At 41.6% G+C, this 8458-nt stretch overlaps 1 non-coding gene across 1 annotated transcript; it reads right to left on the bottom strand.

Moving 5' to 3' along the window:
• Window positions 1-7359: 7359 nt before the first annotated feature.
• On the bottom strand, window positions 7360-7465 carry LOC141635448 (small nucleolar RNA R71). The gene has a single exon (XR_012540139.1). It is a non-coding gene; the product is annotated as a small nucleolar RNA R71 (small nucleolar RNA).
• Window positions 7466-8458: the final 993 nt, after the last annotated feature.

The raw sequence follows: 8458 nt of genomic DNA, 5'->3' as shown, positions 1-8458 counted from the left end.
AGAATTGACGCATCCATATCGCTTCCTTTGTAGCTTCAGACGCGGCATAGTACTCGGACTCGATCGTAGAATGTCAGAATACAGTTTGTTTTGAACTCTTCCACTGATCGCAGCGCCATTAAGAGTAAAAACGAATCCAGATCGAGATTTCGAGTCATCTCGATCCGTTTGGAAGCTAGCATCTGCGTAACCGGTTGCGCATAGCTTTTGTTCGCCTCCATAAGTCAATGCCCAATCTTTAGTCCTCCGTAGGTACTTAAGAATGTTCTTGACAGCCAGCCAATGTGGTTCACCTGGATGCTGTTGGAATCGACTTGTCATACTCAATGCATATGCCACGTCCGGACGTGTGCATATCATGGCATACATGATTGATCCTATAGCCGAGGCATAAGGAATCCGTGTCATGCGCTCTTTCTCTTCCGGTGTCTCTGGTGCCTCAGACTTGCTCAAATGCACCCCTGGAGCCATAGGAAGAAACCCCTTTTTGGAGTTAGTCATGCTGAATCTCTCTAGGATTTTGTCTATGTAAGACTCCTGACTGAGAGATAACATCCGTCGTGATCTATCTCGATAGATACGGATTCCTAGAATTCTTTGCGCCTCTCCCAGATCTTTCATCTGGAAATGGTTTTTCAACCATACTTTCACCGAAGTTAAGAGAGGTATGTCATTCCCAATCAGGAGTATGTCGTCAACATACAATATTAGGAAGATAATCTTGCTCCCACTCGACTTGATATATAGACATGGTTCCTCGACCGATCGAGTAAATCCATTTTCTTTTATCACTTGGTCGAAGTGATGATTCCAACTCCTTGATGCTTGCTTAAGTCCATAAATGGAACGCTTAAGCTTGCATACTTTCTTAGGATGTAAAGGATCGATGAAACCTTCGGGTTGTACCATGTACAACTCTTCCTCCAAAAAGCCGTTTAAGAAGGCGGTTTTCACATCCATTTGCCAAATTTCATAGTCATGAAAAGCGGCGATCGCTAAGATGATCCGAATGGAACGCAAAGATGACTACGGGTGCAAAATTTCATCGTAGTGCAAACCTGGCACTTGGGTGAAACCTTTAGCAACTAGTCGTGCTTTATAGATATCTTGTTGACCTTCCACAGAATGCTTTATCTTGTAAAGCCATTTGCATTGAAGGGGACGAACCTTAGCAGGTAAGTCAATAAGATCCCACACGTCGTTCTCATACATAGAGTCCATCTCGGATTGCATGGCCTCAAGCCATAGCTTTGAGTCAGAACTAGTCATGGCACCTTTATAGGTTGCGGGCTCACTACTCGTTAAGAGTAGAACGTCATCTATGTCATGTTCCTCGACCATACCAATGTATCTGTCCGGGAGGAATAGAGACTCTTCCCGACCTCCTAGGTTCCTCAGAATGTTAACGCAGCCGGGATTGAAGGAATAGGTTCCTCCAATAGTTGCTCGGTACTTGGTTCTGGAATCTCCGACAGTTCGAAGGTTCTATCACTCTTTGCATTCTCGAGAAATTCCTTCTCTAAGAATGTCGCACTAGCCGCAACAAAAACACGTTGTTCGGTTGGCGAATAAAAGTAATGACCAAGCGTTCCTTTAGGATAACCTATAAAGTACGTCTTGACCGATCGCGGGCCGAGCTTATCCTCGTGTCTCCACTTGACATAAGCCTCGCAGCCCCAAACCCGTATAAAGGACAAGTTAGGGACCGTTCCCTTCCATAGTTCATATGGAGTCTTGTCAACAGCTTTTTAGACGGACTTGGTTAAGTATTAGTGGGGCTGACATAAGAGCATAACCCCATAACGAGTCGAGGCAACACGGTGTGACTCATCATGGATCGAACCATATCAAGTAGTGTTCGATTTCTCCGTTCGGACACACCGTTCAACCGAGGTGTTCAGTGGAGTTAACTGTTGGGCAATCCCACATCCTTTAGGTGTTGATCAAACTCGTGAGAAAGATACTCGCCACCACGATCCGAACGCAGTGTTTTAATCTTCCTACCTAATAGGTTTCGCACCCTATTTCGGTATTCCTTGAATTTCTCAAAGGATTCACTTTTGTGCTTCATTAAGTAGACATATCCATATCTACTTAAATCGTCCGTGAAAGTGATGAAATACCTATAGCCTTCTCGTGCGGTGATTGACATAGGTCCACATACATCCGTGTGTATGAGTCCTAATAGGTCAGCAGCGCGCATTCCAACACCTTTGAAGGAAATTCGAGTCATCTTACCGATGAGACATGATTCACACGTGCCAAATGATTGAAAATCAAAGGCCGAGATAGCTCCATGTTTAATGAGTTGTTTTACGCGTTTCTCATTAATGTGTCCCATACGGCAGTTGCCATAGATACGCCTCGATCTTTGTCACCCACCTTTAACCTTTTATTCATTACGTGTAATATTTCGGTTGTCTGATCTAAAACATAAATTCCATTCATGGAGACTGCCTTGCCATAAATCATATCGTGTAATGAGAAAATGCAAGTATTATTCTCTATTACAAATGAAAAACCAAGTTTGTCAAGTGCAGTAAACAGTAAATAATGTTTTTGGAAAGACTGGGTACATAATAGCAATCATATAATGATAACTCAAATCCGCTAGGAAGCTGGATCACATATGTTCCCTTCGAGACGGCAGCCACTCTTGCTCCATTCCCGACACGCAGGTCAACCTCACCCTTTACGAGAGGCTCGAGATTTTGAGGCCCCGCACATGATTACACAGATGAGAACCACAACCAGTATCAAGTACCCAAGTTCCGTAACTTGCGTGGTTAATCTCAATCATATGAATAAAAGTAGAAGAAGAAGACATACCAACAGTTTAACGCGACCGCTTTTAAGTCCTCATGATAAACAGGACATGTGCGCCTCCAATGCCCAGTCTTGTGGCGTTGATGGCATTCCATGTTTTCGGTTTTGCTCTTTGTCGCGCCCGATGAGGTGCTCGACTCACCAGGTCCACTCTTACCCGAAACCGACTTCTTGAACTTCGCCTTACCTACTTCGCTAGGTTTGCCGAGCTTTGCCCTTACCCTTTCCCTTGTTTGTCACAACGAGAACATCCTGTTTCATGCTCCCACTGAACTTCATGTCCTTCTCGGTCTGTACGAGGAGGGAGTGCAGTTCATGGGGAGTTTTCTTCAAATCATTCATATAGTAATTCGCTCTAAATTGCGAATAACCATCAAGGAGTGAGTGAAGTATGCGGTCGATCACAATGTTCTCGCTGATCTTACAATCAAAGGTCTCACTTTTCGACATTCTCAATCATGCCGAGAATGTGTGGGCTAACTGGTTGGCCCTTTTCTCGAGTCTCGCATCAAAGAAGCGAGTGGTATGCTCATAGGTCACGATTCTCGGTGCTTTCGAGAATTCCTTGGTGAGCGTGGTGAAAATCTTGTTCGCACCATGGGCTATGAAGCGTTTATGCAAATTGGGTTCCATTGCAAAAATGAGTACGTTTTTAATCGCACCCGCTTCCATACATAAATCATTAAACTTGGTGATTTCAAAGAAGCTCTAGCCGTGGGACCCGGGTTTGCCGGGATGGGCTCTAATAGATATTTGAGCTTCCGCCAGCGGCAGATTCCGTAATGCCGCCTCCCAGTCCGCGAAGTTTGATCCATCATTCTTGATCGAGTAGACCGATTCATCGATTCATGAAGATCCGAAGCCGGACTCACGGTCCAATGTGGCACTTGGCATTGGGTTATCGTAGAACCACCATTTGATATTAGCAGTTTAAAAGTTCGTGATCTACACTGAAAAAGAAAGAAAAACAAAAACGAAATAAGCAACTCATCGAGGTGATTTAAGTCTATTTAAAAATTCATTTTAACGTGTAGACTCTCGCACTTGCATAATTTATCTCCCTCAAGAATGATACAAGTGATCCCAAGACTCAATTTCGTAAACCGATAAGCCAATCTGTTTAGCTAATTCTTTCGTAAGAACTCTTGGTCGATAGATTTCTGTAAATCCTATCTATAGTCCACCATAATCACAGGATCGTACGGGTGATCATAGTGTTGAGATAAAATAGGTCAATCGGTTCCAACTTACCCGACGTAGAAGGGGTCATATTATGCCTACCGACGAAGAAGGGACTCATTGGAGTTTGATCTATAAAGACCGTTCTCAATTTTTGATTATACGAGGAAGATCCCATCAACTAAATTATAATTCATATTAAGTGAACGAATAACTAGCGTCTGCGTGAATGGATTAATTTGGGTGATGGCTTAAAAATCGTGTGACATGAGAATGTCAATGAAAACTAACTCGTGACCTCTATATGTGTCAGTTTTCATGCAATAATTAGGTGGTTTGGTTTTTAGGCGGAAAATGATGCATACTATCGTTACGATAAAATAAAAATTGAATGCAATACGTAAAAAAAAAATTCCTAGTGTGGCCTATCCTAGTAAAGTAAAACATAAAACAACTTTGGAATCCACCGTTGGACCCGACAAGCTTGTCTTGATGTTCCATCTTGATCCATGTAGCGGGAGTGAGCATCCGATCTTCATCTTTGGTCTTCTCAAAAATTACAATTTAAAATTACAAATATAAACCTATTTACATTCTAATTAAAACTGTAATTACAAGTGAAAAATCCAAAACGGAGATACGAGATCTCAAAATACAACCAAGACCGTGTTCCATCATTACGGTAACACGTTCTACTAAGGCCACACTAAGTTACAACTGTTTGCAAAATAAATAAATAAATACGTAATAAAAAGCATTCAAAAACATTCATAATTAACGATAAATAAAATGCATCAACTAAAAACAAATTCATTCGTGACATAATTCCGTAATTATGTGAAATTTATCCAAACCACCTTTTAATGATTAAAATTCATGTGATAAAACCGCTTCTATCAATTTAATTTTAATCTAATACAGTCCGTTACTTTAAATACGCTTTAAAATAACTTAATGGTACGTGTGTGAACCGTTTCACAATCATAGCGAGTGTACAATATCCGTATAAAGTACAAATTAAGGCCAAAAGAAAATTTAAAGCAAAAGGAAAAATTTTCAAAGTCGCAAAAACGAAATCCCTCGATCCAGGGACATAAGTGCTCGATCGAGGAACAAGAGGGCTCGATCGAATGAGGCTGCCATTCGATCGAGGGGCTTGCCAATCAGGAAGTACTCGATCGACAGTACTGGAGGTCGATCGAGAGCTTTTATCAGCAAATCTGCTCGATCGAGTACGAGGACCTCTCGATCGAGCAAACAGGTTTTAAAGGGGTCGATCGAGTACAAAGAAGGACTCGATCGAACAAAATCAAGACAGAAAAAGCTCTCGATCGAGTAGAAAACCACTCGATCGAGACCAAACAAGTTCTGAAAACTTAAAACCCTCGTAAAAACAGTTTGACAAAGCAAAACCTATTGCAATTTTTGATCAAAATCGTGTAAAATTAAATCAACAAATTGACAAAACTTGACATATTGTTATAATCTCCGTATAAAACAACAATATGCATAAAAACAAATCGAAAATAAGATGATACAACCGTGTAAAACATGTCACGGTTTCAAAAAAAATTTCAGCCGTGTATACATGGCACGGTTTTCGAGACAAAAACAACCGTTTCAAAATCGTTTTATGAAAAATCACAATGAAAATTTACGTGGCCTCGCTCTGATACCACTTGAGAGGTAATATCCGTATAAGACCTTTTAAATTTAGGACTATAACGTAAATTTAACATGTGAAATATGGTCATAAACGAAATACAACAATGAAACGATAAAGATAAAGAATCAACCTCGGGTCCTTTGATGCACGGCGTAAAGAACAGAAATCAACAGAGATTCCCTCCTAATTGTTGCACCCAAGACCGTCCGAGAAATGCCCTTGTGCTAGAACGTGTTCTCCGATTGCCTTGCAATATTGGGAGAACTTGATGTGAGTTTTTCTCGAGATGTGAGATCTCGGTTTCAGAGAAAACTTAATCTCTAAAACCCTAATTCTTTTTCACTAATGATGATTAGGTTAAACAAGAGGAGGAGCTCTCCTTTTGTTCTCCTAATCTCGGTTTGGCCGAGTGGATCAAGGAGGGAATGGGCTTCCGTTTTATCCTTATGTTCAACTCGTGGTCCGAGGCTAAAATGTATACGACGCGGTATATATTATAAACTGTCATCGGTTATCGGATATTAAAACATCAACTAATAACACGGATTAGTTGAATTATTAATACATGTCCGACAAAGACAATATTGTATAATTATATTCAATATACATTCAATTAAATATAAAACGCTTATATTCAATTTTACGAATTAGCCGTTTAATTTGTCTTAGCCATTATTATTTAATCCGTATTAAATAACATATCTCAACATCACATTTTGACTAAATATTAGTCAAATAACTCGACTAATCGGTTAGTCAAAATTGGCATCTACATGACTGTATTTTCATACTGTCACGTCTCTCAAACGTATCCTATAGGTGTGACTTTTAGGGACCAGTTGATCACCGCCATCTGTATGACAATAACGTCAAACTTATCTAGCAAGCCAACCGTTATTGATAAACGTGGATCAACTGATAATAATACCAAAAGTATGCCCTTTGATCCTTTTAGAGATTTATAAGTCCTTGCACTAACTGTTAAGGACACCAACCCCAACACCGTTGTCGGGGAGGCAATTGCCCTATCTGTCTTTGTTTCGTTTATTTTATCCATCTCAGGGAATTTTTAATCCTTAAGGCAGTTCTTATTCATTTTCTTTCAGTGTTGTGTATGCCCAGGTCACACAGGTTGGAGTTAGTTTCAGCTGATTCTGAACCAGAGAGGCTGTTCAAGCATAGACTCCGTCTGCAAAGAGAATCACGAAAAGAAGCCTTGAGTACTTTCGAACCCGAACTTCAGCATTTCCTTTTTACAGAAAATCCATCTTTTGAAGAAGACACTTTCAGTTCTGTAAACCAACCAGTAAAGATGCCGAACATTGCCAGTCATTCGGAGCCTAAAACATCATCAATTCCAAAGGGTTTCAATCTCCAGACTGAGGATGGGAATACATTTGACATCCATCCTTCCTATATCAATCTGGTGGAGAGAAATCTCTTTAGAGGTGTGGCAGGTGAAGACCCGAGGAAGCATATGGAGGTCTTTACGGACTACTGTTCTACTATCCCCGCCACAAAGGGGGTAACTCAAGACAAGATTAAGGAGGTTCTGTTTTCTTTTTCTTTGACTGACTCAGCCAGGGAGTGGCTGACTGATTTGGATCGCACAGCCGCGGGGGTCACAGACTGGGAGACCCTTGTTCTTGCTTTTTATAAGAGATATTTCCCTCCGCAGCGCACTAATCAGCTGAGGGTCAAGATTACCAGTTTCAAGCAGGCACCTGATGAAACATTCTATGAAGCGTGGTGCCGTTTCAAGAGGTTGGTGAGGTCTATTCCTCACCATGGTTTTGATCCGTGGTTCATGTCCAATCAGTTCTACAATGGGGTATACGATGATCACAGAGCCATACTTGATGCATCATCCAACGGAAGATTTCAAAAGAACACCGACGATGATAAGGGATGGGCTCTTATTGAAGAGATGGCGACCCACTGTGCTGAGTATGGAAACCTGAGGGATGGTATTAGAACAGTTCATGTAGTCGATAAGGAAGTTGTGGCTCAGCTGGAAGCCATGAATGCTAAGTTTGATAAGCTGGAGCTGCATTCTGCTGGGGAGCCTCAGACGGTCCATTTGCTTACTAGAGGGGAGACTGTCACATGTGAGAGGTGTGGGAGCAACGACGGTCACACTGCTGTTGGCTGTCTTACGGAGAAGGAACAGGTCCTTGCTTTTCAACAATACAGGCAAGGAGGGGGTTCCTATTATAATAACCAAGGGGCAGTCCATCCCAATTTGAGGTGGACAAGTCAAAATGTGCTCAATCCTACCCCTTCTCTGTATCAGCAGCAGCCATATGTCCCTCCTCATAAGGCTCAACAAGGCTTTCAGAAGCCTCATTCCTTTCCTACACCTAATCAAGGTGCATCATCTTCTGGTGGGGGTAAGTGAGCTAGGTGAGTTGAAGACGATGTTGCAGTCTTTGACAAAGCAATGGCAGCTGAGTGATCAACAAAAAGATGCATCTATCAAGGCACTCGAAACTCAAGTTGCCCAGTTAGCCGCGAACCAGTCCATAAGAAAACCAGGACATTTACCGTCACAAGCCGATAAGAATCCACATGAGACGGTGAATTTAATTAATTTGAGGAGCGGTTATTCATATAAAGGACCGAAATCAGACTCGGGGAAGGAAATTGCTGCTGATGAACAGTGCACAGTCGAAGAAAAAGAGCTCATGACAAAGAAAGTACTCGATCGACTAATTTCTGGGGGTCGATCGAGTAAAAATGCTAAAGAAAGGACTCGATTGAGTGAAATTTCTACTCGATCGAGTGAAC

Source organism: Silene latifolia, chromosome Y (genome assembly GCF_048544455.1).
Source record: "Silene latifolia isolate original U9 population chromosome Y, ASM4854445v1, whole genome shotgun sequence".
Taxonomy (NCBI): domain Eukaryota; kingdom Viridiplantae; phylum Streptophyta; class Magnoliopsida; order Caryophyllales; family Caryophyllaceae; genus Silene; species Silene latifolia.
The sequence above is the reverse complement of the archived record's forward strand: the minus strand, read 5'-3'. Positions and strand labels throughout refer to the sequence as shown.